The sequence below is a fragment of the Vanessa atalanta genome, chromosome 6 (genome assembly GCF_905147765.1).
Source record: "Vanessa atalanta chromosome 6, ilVanAtal1.2, whole genome shotgun sequence".
Classification (NCBI taxonomy): domain Eukaryota; kingdom Metazoa; phylum Arthropoda; class Insecta; order Lepidoptera; family Nymphalidae; genus Vanessa; species Vanessa atalanta.
The window spans coordinates 12594410-12615680 of NC_061876.1; the positions used below are offsets into that span (position 1 = coordinate 12594410).

General features: G+C 34.4%; 1 protein-coding gene across 2 annotated transcripts in view; it reads left to right on the forward strand.

Annotated features, from left to right (window-relative positions):
• Window positions 1-4857: 4857 nt before the first annotated feature.
• The window catches only part of LOC125064781, a 41812-nt gene continuing 25398 nt past the window's right edge, over window positions 4858-21271 (forward strand). For both annotated transcript variants that reach the window (XM_047672005.1, XM_047672006.1), the window contains exon 1: window positions 4858-5073. The gene's annotated coding sequence lies outside the window, so the exon portion shown is untranslated. The remainder of the gene's footprint in view (window positions 5074-21271) is intronic.

Here is a 21271-nt window from a genome sequence, read left to right on the forward strand (position 1 = left end):
AATAATGTAATCATCTTCTTTAGACAAGTAAACACGGGGAAATTCGACGAAGTCATACGTATTTGACAAACAGACCTATAGTAAAGTGTTACTTTGATGCGCATACATCCTAATAATAATATGTATTATGATTTTAATAGTCGGCTTCTATGTCGAATTCGAGTTTGTTACCATTGATTTAAATATTTTTCTTTGCGTAAAACAAGCATGTAGATAGGTACACTATTTTTTGTAGATTTTTTCTGTAATATGTTGTGAGTGGAAACTGTAGTTAATTTAATCTGTCAATATGGTCGTCATTAATTACAACACATACGACGTATTATTAAGTATCAATGATAGTAGGTATCTAGAAATATTAGGAACATTCGTGTTTATTATTTACAACTATCCCTCTCGTGCTGCATCCATTGTTTGTTACCAAGAATTTATCCGGTTTGTAAATTAATAGAAGCACATCGCCATTAATTTACCACTGCACATGTAAAGAAAAAAAAAATGGAATGAATTATATATTTACTTTTCCATAATTTATTAAAACAAAAAGGGAAAATTATGTTATTGTCATTTAAAACCATAAAGCAAAGTAGCTAAATGAAAAACAATACGTCTTTTGTCCGTTTATGGGAATAACATGAAAAGATTTTAAAATATTATATTTAATAATGATTTTAGGAAACGTAAGCAGTTTTTACTTATTCTGCTTACAAATAATATCAAGCTGCAGAATAAACTTCTTCTCTTTCTCAATAGACCAAAAAGTCTTTGACATGACACACCCTACGTGCTGAATGCGGCGAAGCCGTATTACCGGATTGCCTTGCGAAACTGCAATGCTCGTGTGGCACTGGTAATGCATTTGATAGTTTATATGTCTAGATAGACAGTCAAAGCTGAGAATGTGTAGAAAAAAATAGCGGCCAACAGATGGCCATTAAGTTCACTCATATTAGTAAAGTAGTATGACGTTTTTCGAATGTTAAGCGTAGCTTTCACGTACACAAACATAATAAAGTTGGCTCCTCTGTTTTAGTTCTTTCGTAGTGCGACACTCAATCTAGATAGAAAAAATCTTATGTTAGTGCGTTGAAATCATAGCGTTGCGACGACGCTATGCGCTGGCAACTCTCGTGTAACCTTACTCTAAGCAAACAGTGCGTATGTATGACGTACCTACATACTTTTGCAGTATATCTAAAAGTTAAATACCATGTCTTTTCGATAATAAAGATTTTACCTTTTTATTATAAAAAACCGTAAGTCATTAGGATTTTAAGAATAAAAAGTTTTAAGGAGATTTCTGACATTCAATCGAGCGAATTTAGGAATTCATATGCGTAAGCAAATATTGTAAACATTGTTTTCCATTGACAAGATGTTGCAGAATTAACTGTAACATGTACCTTTAACGCCAAATTAATATATTTTAAAATAACGTGAAATATAAATATATTGCGACACTGAAAGAGTCAAAGATCAGATAATCGAGTTTAATTTGACTATCGATAACAAATCTATTAATTTAGTTGCGGAATGTTGCAACTGCTTTTAAAATTATTTTAGCTGACATTCCAATTTCGACAAGTAATTGCTCATTTCCTCTTCGAACGTCGCCGAGTCGTTGCTTAATATCCCTGGATATCGTGACAGCTAAGACCAAGACTTAAATTTTAAAGATTTTTTTTATGGCATTGTTTGGCGAACGAGCATATGGGCCACCTGATGGTAAGTGGTCACAACCGCTCATAGACAAAGGCGTTGTAAGAAATATTAACCATTCCTTACATCACGTATGCGCCACCAACCTTGGAAACTAAGATGTTATGTCCCTTGTGCCTGTGATTACACTGGCTCACTCACCCTTCTAACCGGAACACAACAATACAGTGTACTGTTATTTGGCGGTAGAATAACTGATGAGTGGGTGGTACCTACCCAGACGAGCTTGAACAAAGCCCTACCACCAAGTATATATACCATATTTTTTTGTATGTAGGGGAAAATCTCCATAACTTATTATGAACACCTTTTTTTCACTGGTAGTAATATACGCCATGAGTTCTATATGGTGTAAATTATATTTATATCATATCATTTTCTTTATTCATAAATTGCACCCGCGCGAAGTCGGACCTCTATTTTGTCATAAAATTTAAAATAAAAAATTGCTTACAAGTTGTTTTATTTATAAGAGCCGTGATGGCTCAGTGGTTAGAAGTGAATAAGTGGAGTTGTGTTTTCATGTTATTAATTTCTGTTTATAATTCATCTCATGCTTAACGGTAAAAGTAAACATCAGAAAAACTGCACGTTGCAAAAAACAAATCCGTCCATGCAACTAGTATCCATCAACCAGCATTGGAGGAGCGTGGTAAAGTGAGCCTCCTCAAACCGTCTCCTCAAAAGGAGGGGAGGCCTTAGCCCAGCTTTGTGAAATATACAGGCTGTAGTTCAATTTAAAAAAAATAGATTAATAATGTCATAAAATTGTTTCACTTACTATATTTGAACTGTAACTGGAAATCATGAATGTAATTAATTTATAAAAGATAAGATAACGATATTTTTACCTGTGAACATTGTTTCCTTGTAAAGGTAAAAATTCAATGTTTTACGTTATCGAAACAGTTTTATCTATTATGTAAATAAAAATTTACTATGCTAATAAAATATCTAAATTAGCGTAACGATTTCGTAACATATTTTTTTGCATAATACTTATATATTATCAGTGTAATACGCTTGTCGTTAAAGATTTTTTCTTTGAAAACGTCTGTATGTCTGGAATTACGAATCTTGATCGATACTACGTAATTAAGATGTGTTTTTTTTTTTGTGAACAACGTAATGAACAAGACGAAGTACCGCTATTCGAAGAAGGTTTTAGTTTTTATAATTTTAATATATAAGAAGCTCCCCTTTGCAACTTGACCTCCTTCAAATTAAGACTATTGACGTGACAAGCGTGACGTCGCATGACATTCTCTTATAATCTATTTACAACCGTATAAAACAAATGAAACAAATACAATTTAATTATCAAGTATGAGCCTTGATTGTAATTTCCTTCCTTTCTTTCTGAATATGTTTTTAAGGGAAATTTCTAAGACAGCCAAACTGTCTTAGAAATTTATATGGTAGAAAAGAGTAACTACTGATTTCTGGCCGGTTCTTCTCGGTAGAATCTACTTTCCGAACTGATTGATGATACATTTAATTCAATACTATAACATGACGATTCAAAAGTGAATAAAATAAAGAATATTTTGATTTTGAGTGTAATGACTCTCTGTGGCATTCGATGCATTAAAAACTCGCTATACAGGTACCAACTTAAATAACAGTGTTTCTAAAAACATATTTATGACATTATTGCAGTTGATATTTGACTTTTAAAGTTGAGAGGACCTTATCTATGGAAATATAATAATAAAATTTATTTATTAAGTTCACCAGATGTACAAAAATGATTATAATGAAATCATTAATGACATGATCATTATTAAAAATATAAGGTATTAGAGATGACGTGATAAATGTATTCTTGATAGTTATTTTATAAAAAACTCGTATTTTTTTAAATTTGAAAGCTATAATATAAAGTGCTTCAGAGAAGGACAACAGAAAATAAAGTTAAATTTGTGACTCATACATACTTACATACTGTATGTACAGCCTTACGCTAATCACTGTTAGGAATCTTACATAACAAACTAACATTGTTACTGCTTCATTAGTATGTTTCGGTTATTTTGACAGTGACCAACGTTTCAATAAACATTTATACTGTATTCATTCGTTACCAGTAGATCGAGCTATTTATAATAACGGAACTTGATTTTCCCTTTGTGAAATTTTGTTAATTTAATATTTTTATATATTTGCATTTCATAAGCGTTACGTCTGTTGTTTTACTCGACTACAGCACAGCAAAAAGCATAATGCATTACGTTTATACATTATGCTGCACATGTGAGCACACACATAATCTGCATGTAACTTACACGTACCCTCAGAGCTTGAGACTGCAGCCGTGGAATTTTGTGATGATTCTTGAGTTCAAATTCGTAAAAAAATATCACATTGAAAATTATATAGTACATCAAAATAATATATTTGTATGGATATGATTCTATTATCTATAAATGACGAGGTACAATACAAAGAATCTAATTGTGTTGAGACAATGCCTTTATTGTCATATCCGGCCGTGAAATTTACTCACAAATACAATCTAATTAAACAAAACATTGCCTACGCTTTTCACGTTATACAACGACTTTATCCTAAATTTTCGCACAAATAAGACAAACTTAACTTAGATTTTTAAAATATTTTTTTTGAGTATGTAAATTCTTAAAAATACTTCTTCGCTATTAAACCTTTATGATAAATAATGATGTCTTATGTTATAAAATATGAAGGCAAAAAAAATTCAAATGTTGGCAACAGAGAATAGTTACCAATTGCGTGTAAAATAAACATGTATGTATGTATACATTTACAGGCGTTTAGATTATGTTTGTCGTACTCGGTTTTCATTCATTTGATAAAAGTTGTAAAAGGAAAAACACAGTGATATTTTTTTTTATTAATAATTTAATGTTAAATATATTTTAGCGTTAGAAAGTGACTATTGTTGAAAACAAAATAAAAAACCTTTTTATTCATAAATAATAATTGTGTTATGTTTTTTTGCAGTGTAAATCTTAACTTATATAATTGGCAGCATACTTTTAATTATGTAATTAATAGTGAATGAAAAAACGCCTATTCTTGTTAGCGCGATTGCGTTCACGCGACAAAAAAGGTTTTACCATTTAGTAAACATTTTAGTTTAGTCTGTGTTCTCGGCCGTGATCGCGCGCGTCGCGCTCTTAACGAAAGTTAGCGGGAAATTTGATAGAAATATACGTTTAGTCAGGTAAATAAAATTTTCGTGTTAGATTTGAGTGACACATTGATAACTAACATTTTTAGTATCGGTTATGATTTCTTTGGGGACTGTGTTCTAAATAAAGTGTTAGTGCCATTTGGATTGATTGATTTATTATTCACAAACAATAATTATACGTAAGTATTTTTTAATTTGACGTTTGCTATTTTTATTTCTAACTAAAATTAAAAAAAAATATATTAAATACTTTTTCGTAATAAAAACATTATTACAATGATAATCAACAATGCGTTTCCGTCTTTCGCATTCTGAGGGTCGTAGATTCGAAATCCGGGCTCTATTGTAAGATCTATTGTTATAAAATAGCAAATTGTTTCAAGAATACAATCTGTACTATTGTAATTGTATTGAATCAGAATATTACCAAGACACTGGATAATCTATGTACGATAAAGTAATTATATATTTTTTTATATAAGTAGTGTTTTTTTTATCGTTTTAGTGTAACATGTTTTCCATTATTTTTAATATATTTTTAATTCGCCAGTAGTGTATTTGAATTTTTTTTTTTTTTGTTTTTGCTGTCTTTATCCATATCATGTAATTAAAGAATTTGCAAACGATCTAGGGTTGTTTGCGGAGATTTATCATAAGAGATAAGAATTCACGTATTTTATGGTAAATAATAAATAATACATAGTTGTGTCGTATCCATTAGGTGGCGATGGTAATGAAAAAAAAAACTAAAGATAATAGTTAACGTAACTAATATCGTTAAGAAGTATATTTTGATATTGTTTTTGAAATATATCTTGGTATATGAATATAGCTGGAGAGATTCTATCTGGTCGAAGAGTTCAAAAAGTAAAAATTAGTGTAACGCATAAATGTTCAAACAAAAATAACCTTATCAAAATAAATAATACTTACATTAATTTTAAGTCACCAGAAAGGTGACTAAAAGGTGTACTCTAACTTTCCACTTTGGAATTTCTATCACTAATACAAAATATTTAAATAAACGTCGGTACGTAAAGAAAATGCGAGGCGTGCGGTACGCTGTATTAGCACGGTACGGGAAGATAGATCTCTCGGCTCGATATGTGTTATAATTACAACCAGCACACAACGTTGCGGTTTGCTTACGGAGTTACCGCATTTGTGCTCGCGCGACACATTCGACCAACCCAAAAAACGAATATAACCATGTTTATTTGTTTTGGTCCTACTTTCGAACATAATCATTCTTCAAAATTTAAGGCAAATATGTATATATGAATTTGCATATGGAGGTTTTTTTAAGAGATTGACAAATAGGTCGCAAAAAATATAGTTAAAAGTCGGTGACAAACTGAGGCGAAACAGCCACTGTGAACTAATCAACTGAACTATTTTATATTTGTATTTTTAGGTATTTGTTTTTATATACTGAGCAATGATACTTTGGATGGGTTGATTGGATTATGTTAAAATTATTTTTTCCAAAAACGCTTATATAACTTTTACGTTAAAAATAAATATAAGAACCTAAATTGTCATGGCTAACGGATGGACGGTATGTGGCTTGACGTGTTGCGGCGCGAGTAGCGAGTTAACACAAAGTGCATGTTGTACAAAAACTTTAATCATTAAAAAATGTTTTGAGTGGCAACCTTCATGGTCATCAGTCAAGCGGTTTTCAGGCTGTTAATCTCAAACACATCACCAAAGCTTATAAAATATAAACTGTATCAGTAAATGAGGATGCGTTTTTTCTTGTTCCCAAAACTGCAAAACCAATACACATAAAACTTATACCAAAGGCTGTGGCGCGTTGAGGAGGAGGTTTTAATATATACTTGACAGTCACGTAAAACGTGAAGTAAATGAACTGTGCAAAGTCGAGACGGGTAGCTAATTATAAGACGCCAGAATATATTAATTTATGTTCATAGACTGCAATTGCTTGTAAGTAATCAACGAACATTAACAAGGTGTTATTACTAATATCAATTACGAGTACAGTATCTATTTACAAAATTATTATGACTAAACCTAAGGCTATAGTAAATTAAAGTTTACGATTAGAGTTGGAGCGATTTTTATCGTCCTTCCTCCAATCTTCCATTTTTTAATCTTTTGTCAAGTGAGATATCAAAATTTAGGCAGGGCTGGTGAGCATTTTTACGCATCCATACATTTATTTAAAACAAAAAAAAAATCCGTTAATAAATATTTTGTTACGCTTAACAAACCTCGCAGATCGAGATATATAAAGAATACAAAGAGCACGAGCCGAGATGGTCTTGTTGTTGATGCATTAAACTTAACCGAAGATTACGGGTACAAAGCGCGTCAGGCAGCAAATTGCATGTGTGGGAACTATTGGAACAACACGGTGGAACAAGCTTCAATTTTTCTCCCAAGCTGGGCACGAAGACACAACACTGACTTGTAGCTACTACTATCAAAAAATAATATAATATACCTAGCATAACTGTTAACACTTATGTAATCACTTGTAACTTTATCTCACGCTGTGTGATTGAGTCATAACAGACATTGCCTGGTTAAATTGACACTTTGGAAGTACTAACAATAACATCTTGTTAATTTATCTAAATTTTATTTGGTTGTGCAAGCCCGTCGGAAACTCATAACAAATTTTAGTGCCAAACAGATTACTTTACTTTACTTAATATTGTTGTGTAACGGTTTGAAGAGTAAGGGAAGCAGTTCAACTACTGCTATTAATACCGCACAAGATACTTAACAGCTTAAGAGCCAGTATAACTTCAGCCTGTAAGCGTAATGTGAGCGACGCTTAATTTTTGGTGACGATTTACTTTCAGGGGGCCCAATTGCAAATCTGTCTAGATTTTTAAATTAAAAGAAATATAGCAAAAAAGTACCAAGGACAACACGCTATCAATAATCAGCTAAATATGCTATGAATCATATTAATGAATCCTATTCAATTATAATTTACTTCAATGATAAAAAGACGTTTATTTCAAGTCACGGTATATACGTTATTATATGCGTTTATTTTTTAGTCATAGTGTTACTATCAATATTTTTTTAATAATCATGTTAATAGACTCTATATTACCGTTTTATTATAATTCGGTACCTAATTTTGAGATTCTCATACGTTTGCAAAAACCGTCAAGATAGTGTTAGTGCCCCGCGAATCCTTAAGAATAAGGAGGGAGGGACACTTTTTTTATGACGGCGGCAAAACCAAGTAGAAACTGCAAGAAAATTCAATTGGCCGTTTCCTCCTGATTTTTCCTTATTTCCAAAAACATTTGGGTACAATTAGATGTAAAAAAATGTTTAAAAATATTTGTCATCTCAAATATTAGCTGGTTTTTTGTATTTATTGCTTCAGGACCTTATGAATCTTAATCACGAGTATTGTTATAAAAAAGTTAAAAAAATATTTTCGTTACTTCCTAAATAAAATTCAAAGATAAATTAAAATACAAAGACATTAACCATTTTCACAGTTTTTTTTTAATGATTTTACTAGTATCGTAATTATTTGCCTAAATTATTTCTTCCTACTTGGACACGTCAGAAGAAATCTCTTCGAAGGATGTAAAGCAAAGTTTTAAATAAATGGTCAATTATTGAATAGTTACTAAAATACTGTAAATAATCTGTTCATGTATAAGGCGGTCATCGGCATCAACTATTGCAATGCAATAGTAAAAGATAGCGTGGAATGCATGTTACGGTAAGCGTGTTAGTCGTTTATCGAAAGTGGCATTATTGTGAGAAAACCGCAAGAAATAACGTCAATCAACTGGTATTTAGCGCAGATTAATTGTTAGATAATTTGCATTATTATTGCGTTTATATAAGAAAATAGAAGTCATCCGTGGCTTCAAGTCACGTTTTAGGAGTTGGTTGTCAGGTGTTAGGCACAAACCCTAGCCTATGTCCTTCCTTGGCATCAAACTCACTTCTGTGGTTTCGCCGTGAAATAGCAAGAGACGGGACACACAGATTAATAGACAGAGATTCTTTTGCACTTAAAATATAAAGTATAGAATGAAGTAAAGTTTTATTAGCATGTTTTATTTAACCTCACAACATGGCGGCTTAATTACCCTCTTATCTATGTATTATGGCGAAAAATAAAGACTAGGAAATTCGAATAGTTTCGGTAGTTTGGTTAAATATTCCGTACTTGATTCATCACCATCGGACGATCTTTGCATGAAATTTTATTTTCTTCGTAAAATTAGTTTTTTATTATTATTTGGGCGCAATAAAGTTTATTTTATTTACTTTAACATGCATCCTTGGTAACCGATTTTCCATTAATGAAAAATCATTTTTGACATAATAGGTCCGATTGACTTGGAATTCAGCATATTCGTATGAAGTCGGGTCGGGAAGCTAGTTTACTTTATGATATAGATGGCTTGGGGTAAATAGGCTATTGTTGGTATTGGCGTATAGCAATTGGCGCTATAAAAAATATTTACCAATCCATCGCCAATGCGCCAGCAAGCGTTGGAAGTAATTTGTGACTTGTGCCTATATCACAAGGCTCAATTTCCGTTCAAACTAGAACACTACTAAGTCTAATAGGTGGTACCTACCCAGCCGGTCTCGCACAAACCACCAAGCAGTTTTCAACAAAGTCATTTTATACAAAACACTAAACTTTACTCTACGAAATAAAAAGTATTTACTACTTGACGTAAAACGTACATAAACGTAGTCCATTCAAAAAAAAATTAATTCAAAATTTCCTTAGCAAATGCTAAACATTTTCCGTCCATTGAATTCTTACAAATGTTGATATGATTACCGTGAGAGTGATAAGGACGGCATTTCCACGTCGCTCTTACGTGGTATATCGGTTCTCCAACGTTACCATAAAAATTTATCGCAAGTTTACAAAGTTCATTATTGTACTATGTTTTTATTAGTTTATTTTCATCCACCTTTATTGCTTTTATGATTAACTTCTATGATTCATTTGAATGTTATTATATTCTGCGGTCGTTAATTTAATTTTTTGTAATGAATTATTATTTATTTATATATGATATATCTTGTCATCAATATAGGATTATATTCCTCTATTTTTAGTTTAGGTATCATTTTTGTATTATAATGGTTAAATTGTAATATTTTTAAAGCGAATGACCTAGTGGTTGGAACGTTCGAGATTTAACCGAAGATTGCGGATTAAAATCTAGGCAAGTAACAATTAATTTGAATGCGCTAAATTTTTGTTAATTTCGCGTATGGCGGTTGATAAACCTGCATTTGTCGTAAATTCTGATATTTATGTGTCCATTAACTCGTATTGAACAGCGGACTGAGCTTCGAAGCCTTCTCCTCTAAAAGGAGAGGGGCCCATAGCTAAGCAGTGAAACATTTACTTATTTTGAAGCAAATAGATTCTGCCAAGCACTGACTGCAGCACTTTCAAGTGTTTTAATACTATCGTCACTTATATTATATAGAAGGCTTTCACGTCTTATCTCCTAAACTAAACACCGTTATTTTATTTTAGTGGTACAGTAAAGGAAATTGAACGAGCGCCTGCCTCCTAAATAACACACGTCAGTCGAGAGCGGAAACTAGTATGGTACAAAGTGAAGGTACCATTTGCGTGTCAAATATCAGAACAATTTCTTCGAACAGTGTACCAAATGATCATGATCTTCTAGCATTCGTACCAGGAAGCGGATATAAGAGAGCACGCTAAGGAAAAACCGCTTACCTGACACTATAATTATACTGACGTGTATTGTCGGTTAAAGAACTGTTAATTTGTATCATTATCTGAAATTAGCCTTATTTAAATATAGATGGGATAATTGATGTGCTTATTTTATATTTGTTTGAGCTGTCATTATGGAGTTACTGAGGTTAATCCAATCACTTTGATTGAATGAATTTTATTATTGACTAGCTGTACCCGCGACTTCGTGCGCGTTGTTTGAATTTAAGTTATTTGGATATTGTAGCGTGATTTTATTTTTATTCCATAATTCTAAAAAAAAAGTAGCCTAAGTTAATCCTTATTACATCCGCTATCTGTCAGTGAAAGTCCCGTCGAAATCGGTTCAGCCGTTCCAGAGATTAGCCGGAACAAACAGACAGACAGACAAAAATAAAAATAAAATGTTATTTTGGTATTTGTACCGTGTATACATACATATGCATTTAGAAAAATGGATTATTTTAATATTACAAGCAGACATTCCAATTTTATTACATGTATAGATAGATTACATGTAGGCGTACGAGCACAACTTGAGGTGCCCTCAGGCATATTGGCTTTGAACGAGATATAAAGCAAATTTTGCGCAGTTTGAACAGTAAGGGAGTCAGTGTACACAGGCACAAGTGACATAACATCGTCGTTCCCAAGGCTGGTGGCGCATTGGCCATATATAAATTAATAACGGCATAAATTTCTTGCCATACCAATGTCCATGGGCGGTGGAGACCACTTACATCAGGCCACCCATGTGCCCGTCCGCTTACTATAATTATAAAACAAAGAAAATTAATATTGCATTTTACTACCCCATTTATAATAGTGTACGGTTACATAAACGAAGGAAACAATGCTTAGGGTTTTTTATTTCCAAAATTCAAATGAATAATGTCAGATAGTGACGAAGAATTATTACCCATATGTTTAGTTTTAAGACACTTTTTAATAATTATTAATAATCGATCTCACCTTTTGCGAAAAATGTTTTAAGAATTATATGACAACTGTATGTCATATAATTCTTAAAACATTTAACTCAATTTCGCTTGACATTCAATAAGGTCACATATGACATTCTTCGATAAAAGGTCAAAATGTTTTCGTTTAAATATGCCATATTCGTATCATATCGACATGATACACTAAAGTTTATCTACAAGTACGTTTTTAAAAGTAGGGGAGAACTGGCATGAAAGAGCCAGGTTATAAAAGAGCCACTTGCATTATTTTGGTGGTTTATCGACAAATTTGGTAGGTAATTTAATTTTTAAGGGGCGACACTGATTTGCCGTCACCCACAAACATTTGAAAGTCCGCGGAAGCCGGACGCCAGCATATCGAGTCAAAGTCTTTGGTATTAAAAAGTAAGTATTTCACTTCATTTAACTAGGGTACATTTTCCATAATGCTGGGCTTGAGGGTCTCCATATCCAAAACGGAGGCCCTCCTGTTTCACGGTCCACGGCAAGGACCCCCACGAGGGGCGAGTATCACCGTCCGGGGGACGGTGATCAAGGTGCAGGCCCAGATGAAGTATCTGGGCCTCATCCTGGACGGTCGATGGAGCTTCGGGCAGCATTTTGTCCATCTCGGCCCGAGGCTCATCAACGCCGCCGCCGCTCTCGGCCGCCTCCTTCCGAATGTGGGGGGGCCGGGATCGCTATGCCGGCGTCTATATTCCGGCGTAGTGAGGTCGATGGCGCTGTACGGTGCCCCGATCTGGGTCGACGCCCTCACCGCTGACAACCGGGCCCTGCTGCGTAAGCCGCAGAGGGTCATAGCGGTGAGAGGCATCAGAGGGTACCGTACGGTGTCGTGGGCTGCGGCGACACTTCTCGCGGGCGATCCGCCCTGGGAGCTCCAGGCGGAGGTGCTCGCGGAAGTGTACCGGTTCCGGGTCGAGGCGAGGAACCGCGGCGACCGTCCAGGGTCGGCGGAGGTCGGGCGGATCAGGGCTCTAGCCCAGCGAGCCCTGATCGCCCGATGGCAGGAGGATCTGGGGTCACCCACGGCGGGCCTGGCGACAGTGGAGGCGATCCGGCCCCACTTGAGTCGCTGGGTCGAGAGGAAGAAGGGCACACTCACCTTCAGGATGACGCAGGTACTTACCGGGCACGGATGCTTCGGTAAGTACCTGCACGGGATAGCGCGGCGGGAGGTGTCACCCTCCTGCCACGAGTGTGGTGCGCCAGTCGACACGGCGCACCACACCCTGAGTGAGTGTGCTGCGTGGGGGCCCCAGAGGCACACCCTTGCGGCGACTATGGGCGGAGACCTCTCGCTGCCGAGCATCGTCAACGAAATGCTCGGTAGTGAGACGTGTTGGTCGGAGATGCGCTCCTTCTGCGAAAACGTGATCTCGCAGAAGGAAGCCGCGGAGCGGGAGCGGGAAGAGGATGCCGCTGCAGACCCGCTCCGCCGAAGACGACCGGGGAGGAGGAAGAAGCGCTACGCGCACCTTCTCCCCCCGCCTCAATAGGCGTCGCGGGGACTAGGGGGGGTCTCAGTACCCCGAGAACCCCCCCTAGGTGTTGGTGGCCCGCATAGGCGGGCCGACCGTCAGGGCGTCACGGTAGCATGCGCAAGCGATCCCGTGGCGCCCGCCGAAAGACGGAGAGGGTACCGCTGGTTTTTTAGTGGGTAAACCCGGCGTACCTGGGCGCACTCCAGGGCTCCGGGGAGTCCCACACACCCCCCCACCTTCCATCACGAGGGGGGAAGCGCGTAACGCGTTTTTCCAGCGAGAAAAAAAAAAAAAAAGGGTACATTTTCCATAGTATTTAAGGTTTTTTCTTATTAAATTACCAATAAATTAATCAATAATAATTCAAGAAAAAAAAACATATTTTTAAATTAAAAGTATACTTTTTGGTCTGTTTAGTAAACTGGCTCTTTCATCCCACTTCTTCCCTTCTGTTGAATCGTCATTATATTAATCTCATGTATACTTAAGCATCTATATCTTAATTTCTGGTCACTTGTATATTGTATTGCTAGGTACAAACCTAGCTACCTAGTACAGACCATATCCTAGGTCAACTGTACATCTACTCCATAATTTCTTATAATTTGAGTTTGTGGGTGACTCAAAAAGTATTAACCTCGTCGTGTCAAAGGTCGGTCGTCCGACAATCAGCGAAATCATTATAAGGTTATTGCGGAATTCTATGGTAACATGGATTGGGGAACAAAATTACCAGCAAGAATACTTTAGAATCTCAAATGGAATAGTCTTAAAGAACCACCGCGTAAGGTAACGGTAGAAAATGATATAGTTCTGAATATAAGTCGCTGCTCGTTTTTCGCGCTCTTTGGTTTCAAGCTTCGTTCGTCGCTAGATATAAAATTTTAGTAATCGTTGGCACAGGCACAAGAGATTATATTACTTGCCATGTTGGTAGGGTATTGTCAATGTAAGGAATGGTAAATATTTCTTATAGGACAATGTCTATGGACGGTAACCTCTTACGATCCGTTGGCCTATTTGTATGTCCACGTACCTATGCTATAACAAAAAGCATTTTATGAGTTTTCTACGTCTATAATTATTGAATGACAGGACAAAATGCTTAGGATGCTCTGCAATGACGCTAAATTGAACGAAATCCACGAAGTCACGTCGCTACTTTTAGCACCTGATAACGTAAATTGACCGCTATAGGAGAGCATAAAACTAATAATTTTCTTATGTTTTATTGTTAATTTTTGAACATTAAACTCATAAAATGTATCCGAAAGCTGACAAATAATATTGAATAATGGCCATTTTTTAAGTTAAAATAATATGACATAGTTTCAAATAAAAAATAAAGCGTGTGTTACGTAACACACGAAAGCATTTTAGAGTCAGAAATATTTCAACGTTACGCTCATATTAGATGTAAATTTTATTTTCATCGCATCCAGATATATTAGACTACGCAAAATATAATTCTTAGAAGAAAATTCGTTGCCCTATTTAATACGAGTATTATATTTTAAGGGTAGAGTCATGTAAGCTGGTAGAGTAGATTAAGAAGAACCTACTGTCTCAGCCCGTAGGTCTCGTAAGAGCCGGTAAATTTTGAAACCATCGATCGTATGAGTAGATACTTAGTGTTGGTGTGTTCAGGTTGAATGAGCCAGTGTAACCAGAGGTAAGAGAACATATAAGTTCTCAAGGTTGGTGGCGCATTGACCATATAAGCAATGATTGATATTTTTTACAGTATCATCTAAATATATCATGTTTAGAAATCAAAGAAAACGAAGTCCACGCTTTCTTATCATAAATATATTTTTGCCTTCTGTATTAAGCGTTACCCTAAATAAATAACTTGAGATTTTTGAATAATACTAAGGTACGACCAGATATTTTGAAGTATTAAAACCCACAACCGTGAAGGGTTCATTGACCTTTGTTCGTACATTAATTGCATATCAGACGTACTATAATTGCTTTATAAATCATATAAACACTACATTCAAAGTAGTGAAATGAAAGATAAGCGCCATACGTCTGATGTTAAAGCAATTATTTCATAGAATAGCTTATGATCTCATTCTTATTTATAAATTGATGTTTGATGATTGATATCCAGTAATTTGAATGCAATTTACGTTAAACAAGAAATAAAATCTAATCGAAACATATCAAATTTTAAATGATAATGTCATAAACTGTAAATATTTATACGAGTGTTCGTCTAGTGGTCGAAATTCGATCGTTATCACTTTTGAAAAGATTTGATAAGAAAAATAAATACTATTTTTAATTAAACTAAATTTTAATCAATTATATCTTTGCCTATTTATATACCGATTTCCGGTGGATAAATGATAATAATTGAGAAGACTATTCTTAGAAGGTACTGTATTTTTACGTATACATATTTTCAACGATTCGTTACGAGTAATTTTTATACCGAAAGAATAGCGTTCCTTTTTTAAATCTAACTCTTGTGATTTGTTTACTTGAAGGTACGAGTACAATAATAAAAATACGTGTTAATCATACAAAGGCATATATTATAAAACAAAAGTCAGATGGAGCGTGAGGAACATTATAGTGAGGCAACAAATGCAAATACGGATTCTGTATTTTTGTTAATACGTCAATGATTAATAATTAAATTGACTTCACTTTGCGTACTCGCTTTATCTGTATTTAATAACATTGTGTATATATATCAATAATATTATAATATAAATACTACCTCATCACTCCCACACTAGCTCAATATCCAGACTAGCGGCCTATAGGTAGCCATGTAACGTTCGCAGCATAAATAACTACTTTCGTACCCGCTTCTAACATAAGTGTTACATTTAGCTGTATAGGGAAAAAGTAATAGATATGGCTCTTTCTTTCTAAGTTGCAGACTTATTTAAGTATGATAATAGTCTTCCCGCTGCGTCTGTATTCGATAAACTCAAAAACTAACAAACGGATTTTTATACGGTTTTCACTCGTGGACGGAGTGAGTCATGAGAAAGGTATAGGTATATAATTAATTATGTTTATGTGTAAAATAGCTGACACATGATGCTGATTGTTGAAGTTGTCAGATTAATGTTTATGTAAACTTTTATTTTACCCGTGCGAAGTCGGAAGAGGGGGTTATGTATAAAGGATTTGTTTCAGCTATTTTTATAAATATATAAAATACTATGTTTATCAAAGTTATATATACTGTGTACTAACCGAAACACAATTGTGATTTTTCAAAGCGCAGCCGCTTCATTTTTAAAACTACTATTATCTCACGTGGTACATTAAAAACTGATGATACGCCGTTTTGATACTACATAGTATCTTTTAAATGTTATCATTCTTATAATCAATGACGCGAATTAATTTTTGACATTTCACGTATGCGTTCTGCAGTAAATTTTCAAGTACATTTTTTTTCGGAATAATAATAAGAGAATATATTGCATATTTTATGATAAAAAGATAAAAATTATACATATATACAGTGAAACGATATTAATAAATAACATAATTATATCAAAAACAACCGATTTAACGTAAGTTTGAATGGACCAAATATAAATCGGTTCATGATGTCAGTCCATAAACCATAACCACAAGCCAACCACCAACCAACCAACCAACCATTTTGCACCACCTAGATGTCCGAAAATCCACAATGCCTCGCATAACCACTCTGTGGAACCAGCTTTCGCCGGCTATTTTTCCGAACCGATACGACTTGGGAACCTTCAAGAAAAGAGCGTTCTTATTTCTTAAAGGCCGGCAACGCACCTGCAAGCACCCCGGTGTTGCAGATGTCTATGGGCGGTGGTAGTCACTTTTCATCAGGTGAGCCTCCTGCTCGTTTGCCACCTTTTCACATAAAAAAAAAACAAAAAACCTACCTGCCTTGTTAATCTACCGTCAAACAGCAATTATATTGTATTCCAGTTCGAAGGGTGAGTCAGCCAGTGTAACTACAGGCACAAGGGAGATAACGTCTTACTTCCCAAGGTTGGTGGGGTATTGGTAATATGAAGAATGATTAATTTCATACAGTACAGTATGTATATGGGCAGTTACCACTTACCACCAGGTAGCCCATTTGTGGTTAAATGTTTAACATAATGGTTATACGTTCAACATTTACCCACAATTTTTATATTTTCATTCCTATTTTGTTGGGTCTTTTTGTAGATTAAGTCACTACTTAGGTAATGTACAGAATAATTATAATTTTGTTTTTTTTTTTTACTATTTTTTATAAATTTTTAATCGTTTATAATATTGTGCCGTGTCTTAAATAAACATTTCTTCCTTTCTTTCTTCTTTCTAAATCTGTAGGTGAATATGTGTCGCGGCTTAGAACACAGTGCACTATTATAATTATTAATTAAAGCAAAATGGCCGTGTAATAAATGTAGCTTGACGGTTAAAATAATTGTCATTGTATAAAATAATTTACAGTTATTGATTTGAATATAGAATTGCTATCTTCGTTGCTAATAAATATTTCGGATCGCAAAGTAATTCTTAACATTCGAATATTAATTGTATCAGTAAGGCAGACAAGTCTTAAAGCGATACAAAACAAAACAATTATAATGAGGTGAATAAAATCCTAATATTTACATACTTATAGTCTATTCAACCTGGGAAAAAGGTTAAATAAACAAAATTTGATATCGAATTGATACTATTGGTCGAGAGCTTTAATAATCTATGGTATACATTATGAATTAGCAAAAAATTGCCTTTTGAACGTCAACGAAGCTGTTATCGAAACTTTGGAAGTAAAAGAAGTGTAAAGTAAAAGTAAAAAACAATTAGAGTAGAATAGAGTAACTGTTATTGTGTGCACAATATTAGAAAATCGCATTGAATACGTAAAACAAAGGTTCATTTATCTTCATTCCTTTTTCGAATAGAAGAGACTATACCGAGTTAATTATTTACATATGTTCAATGTATTGATACAAAGCTAATATTTATATTTGCTTTAGCTAATTTAATGTTAATTTACGATTGAGCGAAAATCACAATTTCAAATATAATATTACAAATTATCTGGTCTGATAGAAGTTTACAGGTTAAGTTTACAGCCGAGATGGCCCAGTGGTTAGAACGCGTGCATCTTAACCGATGATTTCGGGTTCAAACCCAGGCAGGCACCACTGAATTTTCATGTGCTTAATTTGTGTTTATAATTCATCTCGTGCTCGGCGGTGAAGGAAAACATCGTGAGGAAACCTGCATGTGTCTAATTTCAACGAAATTCTGCCACATGTGTATTCCGCCAACCCGCATTGGAGCAGCGTGGTGGAATATGCTCCAAACCTTCTCCTCAAAGGGAGAGGAGGTCCCTATCCCAGCAGTGGGACATTTACGGGCTGCTAATAAAAAAAAAAAAAGAAAAACATGAGAGCAAATGAATGCAAAAAGTGAATAAAAAAACATTGAACGTCTTATAAACAGACCCCACTTATATACCCACTCAAACATTCAGAAAAAACAACACATATATACACACACACACACTATTTAGGAGTTCAGTAATGTATAGAAGAATTATATATATAAAGATAATAATAATATTATGGATTTGACGACAGGCCGCTATCAGTCACGTTAGTGGAGCGTCATGGTCTATGGTTGCGGTGTGATCATCTGACATTTGATAATGTTTGAACAAAACGGCGCCAGTGCACTAAGATTGTGACGAATCGCTTTATATTTCTTAGCTGACTTCAAAAACAATTTGACCTTTTTTTTGTTCCTTTGTATCTTCTCCGATCGCAAATCATAATGTTAGCATTTATTTTTATCGATATGCTTTATATGCTTATAAGTGTTTAGATTTAAAAAAATGAAAAGCTAAGCGATTCCTTGTGTATATTAATAGATATTATTATTTACTATTAATTGATTTCAATAATTTCATTTTAATTGTAAAAATAATACTTTAGGTTACATCAAATAAAGACATAAATTATATTTTTTAATTATCAAACTGGGCTTAGATCAAATCTTTAAAGTATTTATATGACAATTTTAAATATTGCCTTTGCCAAATGTTCTTCGTTTTTATTAAAAGTATTATTATGCAGTTTTTAGTTTAAGTGTATATGTGTTTTTAGTCAGTTTTAATTTTGTTTGTGTTAAAATTAAAATCACTATGGATAATTAAAAAAAACACCACGAAACTTTTGTATCACAGAGGGTTTTCTAAATTCAAATTGTTAATAGAAAATATTGTAGGTGTTATAGACATCATTAGACTTCATGTGGTTTTTGCTCTGAAGTCAGTCACGCAGAAAGATTTCCTCGCCGATACGACGTTATTTCATACTTTCTTGTGAGATTACATTCATATGTTAATAGCAATGATTGTATAATTGGTTAAAATGTAACCAATGAGTACATTTATTGTAAAGAGTCATAATATACATAGTCATTAAATATATAAAGTATTTATTTATTAGCACTGTTAAAACATAATAGTTAAAAGAAACCGAAAAAACTACGTATACATTTTGAGTAGTACGTAGTGAAGCTTACAATACAACCCTTTTTTAAATTTTATGTCTTTCCTCTCGTTTTACTGCATTCTGTGGCAGTAATTTCGTGAAAATGGACAGCAGTGTGTAACAGAAAGCCAGGGAAACGCGCGATATTTGGTTTGAAGTGCACGCGCGGCGCTAGTGTTGGCTGTCAGGCCATTTTCGGAGATATTAGATGTATCATGTGTGATTAATGTAACAACCCTTACAATAATGAAATTTCTGTCTAAAAATACTCAGTAGTCGCCTGGAATTATAGAAGTAGGCACTGCTTAGACCAGACCTCGTTATGGACCAGGCGGACATAATTATCGTACAAAACTATTTCAAACAACATTATATATTTAAAATACGTCGAAGTTACGAAGTCAACTTCACAATGGGAATCTAAAGTAATACCCTGCGAATGGAAATCAAGAATATGAATACCTGCAGAAATATTTTTTTTTATCGATATCCCGTATAAAATCGTGACGTAATCTGCTTTAATAATGTTAAGACATTCTAAGATCTGTGTCAAGCGCTTTAATACGGTTCAGATTATGTCTGCATTGAAATTTTGATAGTGTAATTCTCTATCGCATTAGTTGTTGATTTCTCCGCCCTATTGAGGATAGTAGTAGCGTCTTCATCAGTACGAGCACTGTGTATAAGAATGTGAAGGACGCTGTTGGGCAACTGCAGTTTACAGCAAGTCGAACATTTACACAGTCTCGTATGTAGATCCTAGTGCTTCAATTTGATTCGGATTTTCTACCCTGTGCCTGCCCTATAACACTCGATTATAAGGGTCACCTTAAAGCTTGCTTGTAAGTCAGGTACAAATATGCGACGACGGTCGTGCTCTAAACTTGACTTGGGTCAAGGTCAATTCCGAGCAATTATCATTCCTCTTGGTAATTTTTGCAATTTCAACCAATCCTGTAGTTTTAAGTGGTAATATTCCTTTTAGCAGATTCTATTTTATGTTTAAAAGAAATATCTCTTGATATTAAATTGAATAAGTCTAATCTTATCAATTTGGCACAACAGATCGTATTTATCTCGACATGTTACATTTATATCTTACAATACATAGTTGAGTCACAAAAGAAAACATCCTGATATAAAAAAATGCGAACAAATATTTGGAAACACTTTACTCTGTTAACAAATATATGTTTGGTATTAACATTTTTTTTTGTGTTTATTGCTCTATAAATTAATACCCTCTTGAACTACGTAAGAGATGTTATTTTTCTTCGTGATTAATTACTGCAAGCCGTGCTTTTCCTGAAGTGCCTATAATGTTAGCTCGACTTGCTTCCTCCACACAACTCTGTGCTCAGCTTGCCTCAGGGCTGTCGGAAAATTAAGTCTCCTTATATTTTGAATCTGGTCGGACCAGCAGGTAGGTGATCGACCCCGGTATCTTTTGTACCGGATTTTCCGTACCACGACGATTTTATCCAGATTGTCTATTTGAAATGACCAAAGTTATTAAGGACTCTTTAAGGCATATAGTGGATAGTCTGGTTCAACTTCAGTTGATTAAGAACGGATTTGTTGGATATTTTTGTTGATGACAATATGCGTAACATTCGTAAAGTAAATCTACGTATAAATAAAAAAGACAACACGGTTCT